We start from the raw sequence: 18119 nt of genomic DNA, 5'->3' as shown, positions 1-18119 counted from the left end.
ATTTCACATAAGTCTCTTCTACCATAAATGACAAATCAATTTTCTAAAAATTCTGGTTTATACAAAACAGAAAGGAAAAACAAAATAATCTTATGTATAACCAGGGCCTGATGAGAGATCATTTTGAAATAAGTTTGATGTAAACAGAAATTTTATTTCTGGAAAAAAAGATAGCACATTTTAGAAAAGCCCTTTTGCGTGTTTAAAATAAATTGCACTGTGCTTAGAATGCTTCAAGCAGGTGTTTGGGTTGAAATCCATACTTCAGAGTTGATATTCACGTTTTAAGTGAAAAGTGACTCCACTTTTCACAGGACAACCTTATTTAATTCCCCATAAAATTTGCACAAAAATATTTTTATAATAATTCTAAAATGTTTCCTTATTTTGATATAAAGGAACATAGTTTACACAGAGAAATTACTTGTAGAAGTTATTACCTCTAATTGTTTTTTCATGTTTAAACATGAAAACTTTCCTTTGCTCCTTAAGCATGTAAAGGTGGCTTAAATTCCTGAAGACTGATTTGCAAATATTTTTCATCTAAAGAAAGAATTACATATGGCAGCTTCCTTATAACAAAGCTAGATAAATACTTATAATCACCAACACAACAACTTCACAGTAAGTGGCAGCTAATACAAGAGGCCATTTAAGACTAAAGCTAAGAAACTAGTTACCTCAAAATAATTAACCAGCCACTTCACTAAGCATAGAAAGCACGAGCTACCTCTGTTCAAATTATTCTGGAAAGAGCTAACATTATTTAGTTAGCATTAAAACTTTCAAAACTTATATTTTACCTAATTTATACTTTAAACTTTTTCTGTAAGAGCATGGAGCAATTGAAATAATTGATCTCTTAAACCCTGGTGAAACTTCACAAGATAACAGAGAATAAAAAGGAGTTGAATTCTTGTGTTCGAAACATTCTGATAGCATCCCGTCATAAGATAAAGTCACTATAATTAAGGTGAATTTTGTTGCACACCTACTCACAGATCAACTATTCATGAGAAGAGACAGCTCACAAGGCAAACGCACAAAGACACTCAAGGAAGGAAAGATCAGAGGAGCACATTTTTAATCTGTTAAACCCTAACAAAGGTATGGCTTCCTTCTTAGTTAAATATTCAGAAGGAAAAAAAATATATAATTTTTTTCTAGACTGAGCAAGCAAGTGGACTTTTCACATCCCTCACCTTATCACTGCTTTTTCTGGTCTTTCTGCAAGCAAACCACTAATTACTCCGAGAGTAATCAGAGAGAGAACAAAGAGCCACAAACCTGAGCTGCTTTTGAATTCAGCACTGTCCTTTCATCATTGCCAGCAAAATGAAGTTAGCTCAAGCAGAGGCAAGTAATTATACCAATTATGAAAAAAAATTACATTTAGTCAGATAGTAAAACATTATCCTTGCAGTTTAAGATAACAGCAACTTCTCCTGCTAAACACCATAAAGCTTCCTTTATCATGGGCATTTATTCAGATTTCCAAGAATATGTAAACTGACAAATTTAAAGAAAATTTAAGATTCTTAGTATTAGTTCATCTACTAATCTTAAAACTGTTCTTAGGATGGAGTAACTTGTGTAGAGTAACCAACTGTCTTTGATTTCATACAACTGGGGTAAGATCAGTCCCTTGTATCCACTGAGTTAGCACAATATAGGTGACAGAATGCCTTTTTTCTCAAAATTATTTTGTCCATTTAGAAACAGTTTAGTTAAGCAGGGTAAGAGAATAAAGTTCACAGTCAGTTGCAGAAATATTTTGTCCCCTTTGATTGCAAATTCATTCTCAAAACTACCACCTTCGAAGTCCACATACTAACTGTTACTGGGTTTGGTTTTATGGTTTTCACTTAAGTTGTAATGCTTTCTTTTTTTTCCCCTTCCCCAAGACACAGCAAGACACCCAGGAAACTGGTATCTTGTCTCTCAACAGACATCACAGAAACAAGATTTGACTGGTATTTTCTTGTGTTTCTACAGACAATACCATTTTTATTACTTTAACAATATAGTGTTCAATAAATTTTAAATACCTCTTTGCAATCTTCATACCTCAACTCAAACATTATCACAATAATTACGTCACCTAAAGACCAGGAGAGTCAAGTTTGAGGAGAAGTCGCAAACAACACTGTGCAGAGTGTACAGATGCACTAACAGAGTTAATATCGTGGCTCAGAGCCGAGTAGCCATAGGTCTGCAGCCCTCAAAGGAGATAAACTGGCACAAGAGAAAAGGGCTATCAGGCTCTTAACCTGAAAGTAGTTGTTAAACTAAAAGCCTCAGTCAGAGCCATGATAGCAGCAATCTAGATATGTTCAAGTTGTGGTAACTCTGAAAAAAATTAACAGAAGAAGAGACGCCTCCTTTCAGATCATTAGCTGTATAGTCACATATCCTTTAAGTAACATCTCTGATCTTTTTGTCTCATTTCCATCCATGGCTTATACCAATCTGTTTGTTGCAGTCAAAAACCTCTTTGTGACAAAAAAACCCCCAACTTTCCTCCATATCTAAAGGGAAATAGCCTGCTTCATCTAGCTTAAAGTTTAATTACGCACCCTCTGGGACTTTTTCTGATCCAAAATGCAATGCCTTTAGGCAACCCCGAGCGTGTGCGTACTAAATAGCCCTGTCAGCCAGGAACAGCAGTCAGCCTGAGCTATAAGGAATAACGTTGTGCGGAAATATCTAGGCTCAGGTTGGAGGGCTGCAGAAGAGTCATCGAGAATGTAAGTGCAAAAAGGTGAGGGGAAATGCTTGGGCTAATTAGTGAATGAGACCTGAATAAGCAAAAAGAAATAAAGGAGCCCGTTCTCTGCTCTCCGGGGACACATGCAGACCAACAATCAGCATGACACCAGCAATCTTTGTACCAGATTTCTTCAGATCATTATGCAGAATGAAGGGGCTAAAGGAGATTCAGATCCAAGTTTAAAAAAAAAAAAAAAAAAAAAAAAAGGAGAAGATTTCTGCAAAGATTGCATCTGTAATGCTATTTTAACAGCAGTTAACTAGGACTATGCACTCACTACAGGTCAATTTGCTGGCTTAGACTTTGCTAATCACACTTTCCATATAGAGGACTACAAAAAAAAAATTTAATCCCTTCAGTGGAGCATTAATCCACTTGCTGCACTACCTCCTAGAGACCCATTCCTAGCACCTTTTGTCAGCAATAGATCAGGTCCCCAGTGTCAAACAGGTTTTAAATTCATTAGTCGCCTTTATTATGAAAGCTTTGGTTGAAAACTTTGTCTTTTGGGAATTGAGGTCACAGCCATATGCAAGACTTTCTTTTCACTATTATAAAAGTGGTATTTATGGATAACTAAACATGTAGAAAACCAGAATAAAAGCAGAGTAAATCTGTTTTACCTCAGAAGGAAGTTGAAAGCATTAAAAATAGAGGAGATCAGCACCATTCATCCAGCCACAGGTCAATTTTCTTTGTTTGGTTCGTGATAAAACAAGCGTCATCTTCCTTGTGTTTTCACTTTGGGATTCTTCACACACATTAAATATTACAAGTCAGAAAACCCAATCCTTTCTTTAGCAGTGAAGACAAGGCTCTTCATGGCTACTTTACAGGGATTTAAATAGGACAGGGCAAGGTGAAGAAGAGAGTTGTGCAAAACTTGCTGACTGCATTTTGACCTAATTCTCTGAATTCCAGATTTTGAAGGGACTATGCCACTGTTTAAACTCCCAGAAGCACAGATATCAAACTTCAGAAAACAAACCTCATCAAACATTAAACACTTCAGACTGCACAAGATTAAGAAGTGAGATTCTCGTATAAATCCTTCTTATGTTCAGGATCACTAATGCTAGCAGGGTGTTTGCTCTTAGAATGAAGAAAGGCAAAATTACTAGGCAAATACAGTGCAGCAAAACCATTTTTAATTATTACTTAGGAAGAGCAGGCTTCTGAAGAGCAGCCCTCCTTCTTGCATGCCAGCTCAAAGGAACAGATCGGTTTAAGAACTAGGAAAAAACATCTGACACTTTTCTTCTCACACACCTTGTCAATGCCAAGACCTTTTGTACCTACATAATTATTTTTTCTATTTTTTTTTTTTAATCAAAAGTGCAACTAACCCAGTCATGAAGCTCAAAGCATGAGAAAGAAAGAACAAAGTCTGTGTAAGAAGAAACAAAGCATGACCCGTCTCCCTGGACACCTGCTGAACTGAAAAACCCGTCCTCTCAGAGACAGCGGGCACTAGGACAGCTGGAAAACAGGACAGGGCAAAGCCATACATATATCTTAAAAAAAAAAAAAAAAAAAAAGGAAAATGTTCTCTTTTTCTAGATTTTTGGTGATTTTTAGTGGAGATTCCACCCATACATTGCCAGGAATCTCCTCTCTGGTGAAGAATCAGTTGCTAATCTGGGTTTCAGATTAAGGGGTTGAGGCCACATCCCATTTATACCCCTTTCTTATACCTTATTCTTCAAATGTAGGAACTCTCTATTGTTGACTTCATGGGGGAGCCTCCTTGAAGGGCTTCATTTCTTTCCGGAAGTCACACAATGTAAGCAGAGCAATAGCTACTCTAGCATCAAGTGAGAAGACTCCTTACCAAGAACAAATACATTTCCCTTCATTTACTACACTTCCTCCTATATCATGTACAACGGTAGCAAGCTATCGTATTCAGTTCAGTATTGGCCAACCTTGACAGCGACCCCTTAGAAAGACAAAGGGTAAATTAGTTTAATGTACTCTGAATAAAGAAAATCATTCAATTGGAGAAAAGTGGACCTACACAGGTGAGGGTTTCATGCCAAACCCACTGAAGTTTGAGAGCATCCCACAGCCCTCATTTGGCCCTGGGGTCCTGCTCTAAATGCCTGCAAGGGAAAACGAGCACTTTCGTAATTATTTGAAGTTACATTACAATCAGCAGATGCCTCAGTGAGCACTCCCAAGGCAAGCAGCTTATCACCAGCCCAACATGCCTGCTGGGGGCCACCACAGAGCCAGCCATGGAAGCGGGGGCCTGAAGGGTTTCAAAGGACAGAAGACTTTCACAATTGAGGAATGAAATTGAACCAATGCTATTCTGAAGCCTCTTCTCCTTTTAGCTCTGACAGCTTCAACTCTCACATAAGATTTCAAATGACACTGCTCGTGCTATGTAATGTAGAGATGCAAGTGTGACCTTGAGCATGCAATATTTCTTTCACGCACTGTTGATTGCATCGAACAAACCAACCAACACTCCTCCTCCCCCTATCACAGCCACTGCCAGAGCATTCAGACCTGTTCAGGATACTAACAAATAGCTCACTGCAAACGAAGGTGAATCCTATTTAGGTGCGTGACAGAAAAACAGTTATAAAGTAATTGCTGAACTTTAGCTTTAAATTCAAAGTGTAGTGTGGAGAAATAAAAACAATAAATCTAAAAAAGGCATCTTCTTACCAAATACAAATGACTGTCTCAAGTGATTTTAAATACCATCAGTGAATTGTGAAGACCATAAATACTTCCCAGGGTTCTGGGACTATCCTGATAAACGACAAGAGCAAAATTCATGTGGGATATGATGTCACCATTGCCATGAAATGTATTGATAGTCCAGTTCACTGTGTTCCCATATTTATGTTTCTATAATACATGGTTGCAACCACAAGTTTTAATGGAAAAACAGTTATATTTAACAGAGAAGTACAACTTGGAGATTGAGGTCTATCTCCTGCCACTTATAAATCATGTGCCTCAACTTCCACGTTATCCCGAAAGGGCTGGTAATACGCCAATACAAGGTGTATTGACAGAAGATGTTGCTGACAGCATATAAGGCCCTTGATAGTTAGCCCTGGAGCGACAAGATGTCTAGACCAACATGGCTGAGACCATCCTTGTTTATTCTTCTTTCTCTCCTAAATTTCCTCTGAACCTTGCAGAGAGCAGGACCTGTCCATACACCTCAGTCAATGTCTTTACAGTTTGCCGCAACGGAACAGCACCTCCTTAACCTGCTTTGCCTCTTTTCAATTGCCCATAGTTCCCCAGACTCTGTTTTGCCCATTTTCCTTTTTCTTGTGATTGTTGTTAGAGTGGCTGATGTTCTGGACCACTGAGTCCAGTTTCTCTCTTTTCCATCACGTTTGCAGCATCCCAGATCACTAGCTACGGGCACTTTAAAACACAATATCAGGAAACAAAAGAGCTGCACTGGCTTTATTTAGGCAATAATTTAGGGGGACTCCCTCTTTATCATGTAATAAAAAACTTTAGGGACAAAAACTCAGAGGCATGGTGCTTAACAGTGGAAGATACAGCTATCACCTTGTACACATGGAGCATCCTAAGGTCAGTGCGTTGAAACATGTTTTTTTTCAGCCCATCTCTCCTCTTCTACTGAATGTGCTCCCCTCACCACCATGATGATGATTTTTTTTTTTTAATAATCAGCATTTTTAAAACTGTCCTCTCTTCCTTCCCCATTCTCTCCACAAGCAATACTTTGCTTTCTCTTATTAAACTGTTCAAAAAAACAAAACCTGAACCAGGAAAGCCAGAGATACTACTCCAAACTGCTGTGTGGAGCATCTAGAAGCCCTGGCTTGCAGCAGAGTAGAGAGCTAGTACAAATCCTGCTGCTGACTTGCATATTGGTCTTGTGTTTAGCCCCCAGTCACAGGTACTCAAGCCACCACTTTTCATTATTTAGCTGCCACTGCCACATTTATGAGTCCAGCCTGTTCCCTCTACTGGACCATCATATAAATACAGACTAAATTAATCCACGTTCTGTGCCTCTGGTGAAAGCCAGTGTGAGGTAGGAGGATCAATGCATACTATAACATTAAAAAGGAAGACGATAGAAAGACAGCGACAAAAAGGTTTGACACTCAGTGGCATGGCTACTCTGTACCAAGTTTTGCTGGCACACATGCATTGACAAAAGTGTGCAAGCAGGCACAGAGCTTGTACAGTCATGCAAGGGTGTTGTTGACAGAGCAGCTTTACCATGCCCTAGAAGCCAAAGGCTGTAACAGGGCACATTTTTGCCCACCTGAAATCCTTTGCACATTGGTGTGACATCTGGTTACAGGCATCAAAAGTGCTGTTTTGCAGATCCCTCTCTCAGCACTCCTGGCAATGTTTTGTCACGGAGCCCAATTCTCCCCTGACATAGCACCAAGGCACCACTATAATGAGAGCATCATCACCCTCTCTGACTCTTTTCTCAGCTGGCTTTAAAGCCACAATAGCCAAAATGACTGTTCTCTTACTGCACCACAGTGCCTATAGGAAGCACAAGCACACCACACCAGGGTAAGGGAGATTTCTTATGAAGGCCAGAGATGGTCACCACCTAACAAGAGCTGCCTCCTTCAGTTAAGCCTGGTTTTATCAGGCATATTTCTGAGGAGTGGTGAGTTTCAGCCACATAATCAGAAAAATGAATTATAGCAGAAATACCATCTTTGCAGCTATCATTTATGATCTACAGCTGTTTCTTCAGCTTCAGACAGACAGAAATTACAGATCCCAGGACACATAAACAAATCTAATACCTCTTTGATGACATGTAGTTCACCTGATACCATTTATTCCTATTTTGCAGATCTTTAGTACATTGTTTATCAAAAGGAATTGCTTCTAGTTATTTATGTTTTAAGGGCTGCTATATCATAATTATTTTTTCATAGTTGAACCACAGTAAACTTTTATCCAGCCTTCTCACTTCCCTTTCACCACCATAACCAATCTTACATACTAATTAAAGCCAGGGAATGCCAATTAAACTACACCTTGTTTCTTTAATGAGATAGCCTTTTTTTTTTACTTGCCTGCTTATTACTTACTTCATAAAGAAACTATAAAGTTGCATGACCTTCAACAGCACCAGCTCTACCTTCTGTAGTATGAGAAACAGACTGCCTTTTCCCCCTTCCAGTCCACATACCATAAACATCAAACCCAGATCACTAACAAATTGCTGGCAAGTGACAGCTTGCTGCTTCTGTTTTGTGCCTCTGTTTCTACCTCTAGGCTCAATTGCCATGAAGAGGAGCAAAGATTCTGGTTTCTCCCTCTCCTCTAACCTCAGAGCAGTTCATCCCTGATTCGCAATTCCTCATCCTCACCTTTCTCTTGGTTTAAATGCTATCCAAGTGTAGCTGATCTCAGCGTTAGAGACCATGTTTGAGGAAATAAGGATTCTAAAATGGAGTATAAGCTCTTTATAGAGTAAGATTTCCAATTGCTGGGGAAGCAACTGAAATTTTTATTTTCTCAGGTACATGACTTAAGGGACAAGCATGCTAGTCAACCCATAACTTCATACTGGTTTTGAACTCCGTAAGGCTAAGGCACTTATCAGTTCTGGAGCTGCCACGCCCTTCAAAGATTGCCTCTTGCTGTATATGGAAGATGTTGCTTCCATCTTCTCCATGGAGCCGCGTGGTTGGGATAGCTGTTTTCCATGAAGTGCCCTCAATTCCACACCTTGCTCCTAGGCAACAGGATACAGCCAGAGCCAGACCCATCTTCAAGTCACAAGACAAGGCCCACATGCACATCCAGATCTTTCGGAGAACTTTTGTTTTTTTAAGCAGCCAAATTCTGACATCTGATTCTACTATATTCATTTTGACTAGATTTGCATAGCTTGACAAATTCTGTGAGCATCTCCAGGGCCAAGTACGTTGAATAAAATGAAATACATGTATTTCTTAACAGTTCTTTAGTAATTAATCCAATCATTCATCCCAAAAAGACATATTCATGTTGTAAATGGAACTGAGGGTACATATAGCGGTTAGAATGTTGCACCCATGGATTACAAGATTCTTATAGCATCATAACTGCAAATTAGTATTTTTTTCCTCTGCTTCTGATCAGTTAATTGAATGGGATAACTATCTATTATAGCAGTCTATTATGACTGTATAGTTTGTCTTAACAGCTTCTGTGTCCTTGTCTAAAGCTCCATCACTGTACAGCAGCTGGTCCAGACAGAGCTGTTCATTTAACAAAGTGATCACAGAAGCTACTAACTAGGAATCCGAGTCCTTCACTGCGAGACCCAATATTGCTCTCCAACATTCTTTCTCAATCTACTCATGATTTTTTTTTCCCTTCTCAGACCCTTATTTGTCCCCAAATTTCTGACATTCTTTTTTCCTCACTTTAACTCACGATATTTATGCAGTGATTCTCATTGACAGACTACTGTGCCACAGAAAGTTCCCGAAGTTATCATGCCAGTACTAAATACATCTGTAAACAAAACAGTCCTAAATTATAATATTGGGTCTGCACACTCTCTACTTTTAAAGCCAAGCCCAAATGCACCTAAATTTTGCAAGTGGTTCTTCAGTTAATCAAAATTTCCATTCTACGTGTTGTTAAATGTTCTTACATTCTCACCACCTGACTACTGAAGTTTACGTACATTCAGAGTTAGTAAAGTTAAATGACTGTGACTACCTCTAGGAAACAGGTCTGGTTCTGGAGAAAGTCTGGTCCCTTCCCTGTGCCAAAGCATCCTTCCACCACTCCAGTGCCACTCCTAAAAGAAACATGAAGAACAAGTTGCAGGTAGCTGTGACAGGTATAACCTCAGAACACTTTTCGCATCAATTTAGCCTTCTCAGACTCCATGGCTCCAATGGTCTTTGTGCCGCTTTACTGGGCTAGATCATTGTTAACCCTTTGGCCTGAGAGCCTAGCTTACATTGCAAGGCTCGTCAGGTTGTTTCTTAGCCTGCAAGGTGAAACTACGCACTCAAGTACTCTTTGCTGCAACCTTGTTTGTCTACAAGGAGCGTTAATACAATCCCACACAGTAGATGGCAATGACGAAACTAGGTAGATGAAACTGCAGCATGCAGACACAACTAAAGAGGACTTAGTTCCTTCTCCCCACCCCTGCTCAGAGTTTGCAACAACTTCCAGAGAAATCCGTCATCTAGCATGTGTTATGGTGAGGTTTTATAACCTCCCTCCTGCTAGAAAGCACAGTGTTATCGCCCTGGTTTTTGAGTTGGCCCAATCAACTTCCCATCTGAAAGTGAAACCTTTTCTCTAGACTACCAGCTCTCAGCCATGTCAGCTCACCCCTGGCCTGCACGGGCACAGAGAAGTGGAAGCCAGCAGGGGACAGGACCACTCCCACACACTCACATTAGCTCACCTTTCCTTCTATCTCTTTCTTCCCCTTTTTTTAACCCAACCATTGTCTTGCACCCTCCGCATCTGAGGCGCCCCTTGCTCCCTGGGCCATTGCCAAGGGAGAGCTTGCCACTCCCTCCAGTGCCTGCTGCACAAAGCGATGTTCCATTGCTTCCTCCACTCTGCTGAAAACAAAGGGGGTTCAGGACTCCGACCACCTTCAGGAAAATCTATGAGTGCCTGTTGATCAAAGACCCACTTGATGGCAGCCACTAACTCCTATCCAAATAGCTTTATTATTTTATTCATCCGGAGGTGCTGCTGTTAAGCAGCTGGTGGTTCATCCTGGAGGGGATTGTTTTCCATTGGTGGTTTCTGTGGCACGGTGCTATAGAAATAAAGCTAGTTGTCATCTTCAGAAACTCTTCTCAGACCGTGGTAAACATTTTGCCATGGGATAGCCTTTAAAAACTGTTTGGGCTGCCAACACTGATTGTAACCTAGGCTGCCAAAGTAGGGAAAGGCCTTGCACAGCATCTGGCTGTTTTATCCCATCACCTAAAGCTGCATTTAATCAGTATTATTTCCAGGATTTACTAAGCTTTTTCTGCCTCAAGAGAGCTTAGGAGTCAGAAAGGAAACTTGGCAACTTAGAAGAAAATATTCAGTGTATTATGTGAAGTTATTCTTAGCACACATGTGTAATTTCTAAGAAACGTAAATCACAGTAAGTGTTTTAAAGTACTTCATAAGAAAAATGGTAATCCAATAGGAAGTTTCTACCCTGCCAGTCTAAAGCAGCTAAGTTCACATTAAACTGTGCATGTTCTCAATAGGAATCTGATGTCCTGAGGGATCAAGGACAAGTCTAGATCTTATGTGCACGAGTCATATAACAGACATACGCCTTGATTGCCGTGCCTAAGTTCATTTGGTCTCCTGCACCAAGTGGTTATTGTCATTGGGTCAGCAGCACGGTAGGTTCATCTCCAGGGAACAGCCCACACAGGTGAAGTGGTAGGACAAACAGGTTAGAGGATGACGGTGTCCCTCTGCCAGAGGCCAGAGCATACCTGGCTAGGCATTGCAAGCAAGGCTTTAACAACAAAACTGAGGAAGAAAATATCAAGAACTACCAAGGCAAATGTTACCTTACAAGTTTAGTACAGACTGACTTCCTTTCATGAACTCCTCCTTACTTGAATTCTCTATGTATTGATACCAGATATCTTCCCTGTCACAAGAGACTGACAGGCAAGCAGCCACCCGTCTGAGCAGACTGCTCACCTATTCTTATTCTAAAAAACCTAAAGCTCTTGGCATGATCTCATATACGAGGGCTATCAATACTAGGCTCTCACTGCTGAGAAATGCCTTCTCCTTTGTCCTCTTGGTCCTATATTAACAGGATATTTTTATCTTGAGGGCAGACTCATTTACTGTCATGAAGTCCACACAGCCAGTGGCAAATTGCACCATGTGTCTAGACTGCAAAAGGCAAGGCATCATACTTGCTGGGCCAATTACGTGAGATGAATGGAGCTTGAATCCCTAGACCAGAACTGAAGATAGAAAGGGTATCTGATTAAACAAACCATTAAGAGCAAACCACGTTTTAAAATGCCCCACACATGCACCTTTTTAACTTCTCGCTACAATTGCAATTTTTTATTTGGAAGCTGGGAAAAGACCAGGTTGTGGCCCTAGGCTGCCAGAGTAGATGTATATTATGGGGAGTATGCCTAGGGTGACAGTTATAAACACACTGTCTCCAGAAAAACACTTCATTTACAAAACAGATTTGACAGCTCGGTTTGTTTGCAATGCAGAGCACTCCTCCCAAACGGCCCTGTGAGCCTTGATTACTTCTTTGATGCTGGCTCTTCCATAGAGACCTCTAAAATGGAAGTGATGAATGAGGTCCTGTCAGGCTCCATTCCCTGGGTGGCCTTGAATCCATCCAGTTATCTGTTACACTGCCAGCCCTGACAGTGATGAACACAATGCAGGCAGCTGACAACACCCCTATTCATTACAAAAAGGAAAAAAAGAGATAGATGGAAAAAGGTACGTTTGCCACCCTTCAACGCTTCACTCATCTCCACTAACTTCAGAGGACCTGCTTGGGGAGGAGCTGATGAAGTCTGTTTATACAATTATGTGGAACAGGAGATCCAACATCCCTCAGCTCCATCCACTAAGGCTGAGCATCAAACTGACCAGATGCTGGCATTTTTTTCTTTTATTTCTTTAATTAAGTTGTCTGTGGTCCACGTTGATTGCAGACATGCATTCTGATGGGTCTGTCACATGCACAATGGCCACAGAGCAGCCTGATGACACCTCTATTTTCATGCATCACAGACATGGCGCCTCTGCTAACCAAAGAAGTATCTCACAAAAGAATGAAAGCTGGGAAGAACTGCTAGCTTGGTTTTTTTGCTATTATGGCAGATTACAGAGCAGCTTTGTTTTCTCCACAATCCTAACATGGGAGCAAAGATTGCTGCACATGAATTGCTCCGCTGGGTATTCTCTCTCATTTTGCCTCCAGCAGGTTGGCTGAACCACTCAGTGCCCTGCTTCTTGACTTGTGTCATCAGGACTGACCCATATGAGCTCACAAACAAGTTTCTTCATTAACAGAGGCTGGCAAGGTGATGTATATCACACTTTTGTGAAGCTACAGACCAAGCAAGAGAGACAGGCAAAACATTCAGACCTACAACACAGAGCCTGTCATCTTTGCCCAGAGAAGCTGTGGATGCCCTCTTCCTGGAAGGGTTTAAGGCCAGGTTGGATGGGGCTTTGGGCAACCTGGTCTAATAAAGGGTGTCTCTGCCCATGGCAGGGGGGTTGGAACTACATGATATTTAAGGTCCCCTCCAACCCAAACCATTCTATGATTCATTCTATGAGTCTATGATCTTTCACCCAGATGGATGCTGCCCCACCTCACTCTTTCCTTGCATACTCTTCAAATTAAAAGTCAGTCACACATGCCTGAATTTATACCTTAAAACAAAATGCACAGCACTTGTATTCCAGAGACATGAGACCCTCACCCATAAGGTAGGCTGAAAAAAAACTAGGGTTTTTTTGCTTTTAAACCAAAAGTCTATTTCCATGGCATTTTTCAATTTTCCATCACTAACACATAAAACCCAAAACATAGAAACGGTCCATCCCCCTCATATTCCACTTCAATGTTTTATGTAAAAAAGACCAACCTAGTTATTTCCTGTCCTCATTACAACTCAGATTTCCCAAGCTTTCTCTCTCATACTGTACCACGGAAAGCTTGTATTACACTGGAAAAGGAGGCATTGCAAAGTAATTCCAGAACAAAGATCATTTCAAACAAATGCTTACACTTCAATTTTGCTCAGAGCTCACAATTCTCATAGAAAGTTTAAATAAAATGATTTTGTTTATTTTCATTTTCCCCAAAGGGAGAACTTTCATAATGTTGGATTTATCCAACTGACACTAACCATTTAAATGCAGGCATTTACTTTGAATCAGCTACCTGAGCTCTTTCTATAGTCACTGGAAAGACACATCTCCAAAAGCAAACTGCACCTTAGAAACCTGTCTTTAGATGGACCAATCCCTTCAGATGCTTCTCTCTTGTCATTTACTATTGAGGGAGTGACAATATCTATTGTAGACTAGACACCTAAGTTCGGTTAATAGTAAGTTAGATGTCAAAGTAATGAGTAACTGCAGGGACCTCTCCTTTGTTGCCTCACATCTAGGTACTAAACTAGAGCTGACTCAAAAAAGTGATGCTTTATTTTAGGAAGCAACTGCTCCTTCATTTACAAAAAATATTACAGTTCTTGAAAATTCTATTTAAAACCAGAATATTTCTTGCATAGAAAAGCAACCACTCTGCTTTTCATGTTGTTGTAGGACAGCCCTTCAGGTAAACATAGCAAAAGAAATACAAATACAGAAAGCACAGTTGACAAGACATTTTTGCAGAGACAATGCAAAAGACCCAGTGGCAAGATAAGCTGTATAGTTGTAGTTTTAATTTTATTTTTTTAAAGTTATTTTGCCTATTACACCAACATATACTTTGGCTGTAATCATCCCACAAACAGAAAACTAGCCCACAGAAAGCTGACCCTATAAATTAGTAGTTACTCATGTAGATCTCAATATCTCCCTCTGCCGAGCTTCCACAAACCACTCAGTAAAACCTAACGACCTTGGTAAAGCCTAATCTAATACAAAGCTCAACTTCTATTCAAAGAGATTGGTGTTTAAACATTTATGAAAAAAAACAAGCTTTTGTAAATCCTGGGGACTTACAGGTTCAGCCCTCCATGCTGACACAACTGTTGCAACACCCCAAAACAAGAGCTGTCCTTCCCTTAGGCAGCTCCCAAGCTGTACAAGCCCCTGACAGATTTGTCCTACATATTGCATGATCCACTCCCGTGCCCACAGCAAGGACTCCATTTTGTGCACAGATTTAAAATCCTCTCTTATTTAAAGCATGGGACAAGGAAGAAGGTCAAAATCCACAAGATCCGTGCTGCTGAGAACACAGCACAGAGGATGTTCACCACTGGATTAACCTCTGGTAGGCACTGCTCCACTAAGGACACCAGGTAAGCCCTGTTTATGGCAGTGGTAAACTTGGTGTTCAGACTACAAGTGAAAGGAGTGTAAATATTAGGAAGCCTGACTCCTATCTCGAGTTGGAAGACACAAGTGAAATGGCTTTGCCTGCTGATGAGATCCTGTATGAGGTCCATGGTACAACTTAGAGCCAAATTAATCCAGCATAATTCTGTTCTCTCAGCCTTAAAAGATGCAATCAATCTATTAATATTTATATCTGTATTACCTGGATGCATTACTGAAAAAAAAGAACATTGTAAAAAAAGAGTCATCTTTAAAACAACTAAATCTTTAACTACTGAAGGAAGTATGCTGCAAACAGTTACTGAACTTGCCTGGCCAGCAATAAGCAAACAGCAGAGATGCAAGAAAACAGGAGAAATAACTGACTAGTACAGGGCTTTTTAAATGCCAGAACCATAAGTAGATGTTAAGTGCTAGCAAAATCAAAAAAATCATATCTGATCCCGACACTGGACATCCTGAAAGTGAGTAATGGCTCTTTGGAGGTACTTCCATGGAGTCAAGTGTGCACACATCTCACAATCTCTTCTGCCCAAATCCTAAACAAAAACCTGTCATTTACCAGATGCTGATGGATGTACAGATGAGAAGAGCAAGCTGCAATTGCATCAGCAGACGCAAAATTACACACCTCGCAGACTGGTGGCACAGAGAGGCAGAGCAAGACATTAAAGCCTTTAATCTGCCCACCAACCTGCTCAACCCTCCCACATAAACCCATCTCCAACGAGTGGATAAGCAGTAAACCTGGACCTACACCACAACCTAGGACCATCAGATAAGCACAGAAAACAGGACTGGAAGGGGCACCCAGTGCACTCCCTCCCCAGGGCAGCAAGCATTGCTCCTGTACTACTCAATAAAGTAAACCAGTGACAGTCATTTACTGATCTCCCACAGCTTATCACCCAAAATAATCTGCAAAATGTGTCAAGGAAATGTATTTATTTTCTATTCCAATATAAGCACAGCATATGGCACTGCCATTCAAGGGTTCCCAGAAATGTCTGCAGTTATCTTCCCCCACTTACATTTTTGAGCAAGAAATCACACTTGTCTAATTGTTGGTGCCTGGGATTGTGCAAATAAACAAAAATATACAACACCTAAATTTTATCCTGAATGATCTTTTCATAACACAGCCTAGAGCATTACATTTAGCTAAAGCTACAAAAATGTAGCGTGTGGTGTAGTGCACATGTATTAAGGTCAAGCGACCTTTTTTTGCACGTAACTAAAATGAAGAACTCTGAATTAAGACTCTCTTGCATCGGTCCCTTCCTCTTCATCCTACTTAATGCAGGAGATACACACTGTCAGCACCCCAAGGTAGACAAGAAGGAACACAAATCACGCCCCAGCACTTTTTCTCCTTTATCCCACTTCAGCAAAGGAAGCCTGCACCAGGCTCACTGCTTTCACACTACAGGAATTTCTGTTAGTCACAGAGTCATAGGGCTGGAAGGGACCACAGAGTCTCATTAATTCCAGCCTCCTGACCCAAGGAGGGTTCCACTGTAGCTCCCCACACATGCTTCTTAAACAAACCTGCTCCTAGAGACCTCCATGAAGGAGGAGTCCATGACACCCAATATTTTTCAGTGGTTTACTATCTTTGCCTTTGGGAAAGCCTTCTTAATATTTTATCCAAATTCCCCCACTGCAATTTAAACTCATTTTTGTCCTATCTTTGGTTTTGATGAGCAAACAATTTTATTCCTCTCTGCCTATTCAGAAGCTATTACAGTACATGCCTTCAGCCTTCTCTTCTCTAGACCAAACAAGCCCAGTCAGCCCAACCTCAGCCCTTCCTCCTGCACCACAGAGGCTTCAGGCACCCCTCTTGCTTTACTCAGTTGACCTCTTTCTGAAGGCATAGTGACAGTCTGAGTAACAATGATAGTGTCCATCTGACACTCAGGTTTGAGCCAAAACCAGAATCAAACCTTCTCTTCTGCTCATTTTGATGTCAGATCTGTTATAAACTTAAGCTCTTTTACACTGAAATACTGTCAGAGTAAGCCTTTCTACTCATGTATTTTTATACTGCCACAACAGAGTCCATGTGGTCTGAAGGAGCACTCTGACAAGCAGAATGGCGAAAAATGAATAAAGAGTTTCCAACAAAAAATGAGGTAGTCTGAACTTTTAAAAGAACTACAAAACCTGGCAACTTCTTCATAGATAAGTTATTTGAGGCTTTATGGGAAATTTTGGTGCAAATCCAATCCACTGAGAGCTGCCTCTCCTAAACTTGCAGCTAACTCAGTCCCTGGTGCAACTCCTGGATTTACACCAGAGATTAATTTTACTCTTGAAGTTAAGGATGGATGGTTCTTTCAGCATCCAAAAAATCAGATTTCTCACTTCACAGCTCAGAGCTGGTTGTTGAACTTCCTGCGTTTCGCTGAAAATAGCCACTGAAGTCTGACTAATCCAGAGCCATTTCCATTGCCTGTCTATCCACTAGTGACAAATAAACTTCTTCATTTGCAAGTTCTCTGTAAAGCACAGAGCTGATGGACAAGAATGAACTGTAAGTGTCACTACCAGAGCAAAAGAATCCATCAATCCTGCTAGGACTCTTTCATTCGAGTTAATCAAAAGCATGGTAACATCTTAAACTCCAAGAGTCTGACTCAGAAGCTTCCAGAGCTTCCCAAAAGTGATTCTGATCAATGGACCAGATTAATCAAAGAATGGAGAAAGATTCACAGCTTGCTGCTCAATTACAAGGGTGATTCACTTCTAAGGGTACAAGGCCTTAAAATGGAAATAACCCAAGCAAAGGAAAGGAGCAAATCAAAGCTCTTGGAAGAGGCCTACCATTGCAGGAGCAGGGTAAAGACAAGAGTTATTTTTACTCACTCCTAACTCCCACCCCATAAAAATTGAATGCAACTCAAACCGAGGGAGAAGTGTTTAAATGAAGACCTAGGCTTTTAGCACCTCCTGACAGAAATATAAGGTAACTCAAATTACTGCAGTGTCCTGCAGTACCAGCTATCCCACCATTCCTCGATGCAAGGGCAGACAGTAACGTAGAAGCACTGGCACACTCTCACACTGTGCACCTGAGCCCCTAGAAAGCACAGCCTGGCTGCCTGGGGTGTGTGGAGCTCCTTACACTTCTTTGACTTTTAAAAAGTTACACACACAATTTGAGGGCCCATTTCATCAGCAAGACAATGATCTGCCTTTGTTGCTGAGCTCACTAGGCTTTCAAAGTTGAGCGTTCTTTAAAAAACTTCTAAGAAAAGGCAAGATTTGGAGACTGAAAGGAAACTCTAAGCTGGTGTCCTGCTTT

The 18119-nt window shown here is 40.7% G+C and overlaps 1 protein-coding gene across 6 annotated transcripts in view; it reads right to left on the bottom strand.

Moving 5' to 3' along the window:
* Nucleotides 1-18119, bottom strand: part of SLC7A11 (solute carrier family 7 member 11) — a 264297-nt gene that overhangs the window by 231478 nt on the left and 14700 nt on the right. For 3 of the 6 annotated variants that reach the window (XM_054823913.1, XM_054823911.1, XM_054823915.1), the window contains exon 1: nucleotides 3394-3543. The gene's annotated coding sequence lies outside the window, so the exon portion shown is untranslated. Of the gene's footprint in view, nucleotides 1-3393; nucleotides 3544-9469; nucleotides 9552-18119 lie in introns of those variants that run through there. The other 3 variants (XM_054823917.1, XM_054823918.1, XM_054823912.1) reach the window with 2 other exon arrangements.

Source organism: Grus americana, chromosome 4 (assembly GCF_028858705.1).
Source record: "Grus americana isolate bGruAme1 chromosome 4, bGruAme1.mat, whole genome shotgun sequence".
Taxonomy (NCBI): Eukaryota; Metazoa; Chordata; class Aves; order Gruiformes; family Gruidae; genus Grus; species Grus americana.
Note: the sequence above shows the minus strand (reverse complement) of the source record. Positions and strands in the feature narration are given on the sequence as shown.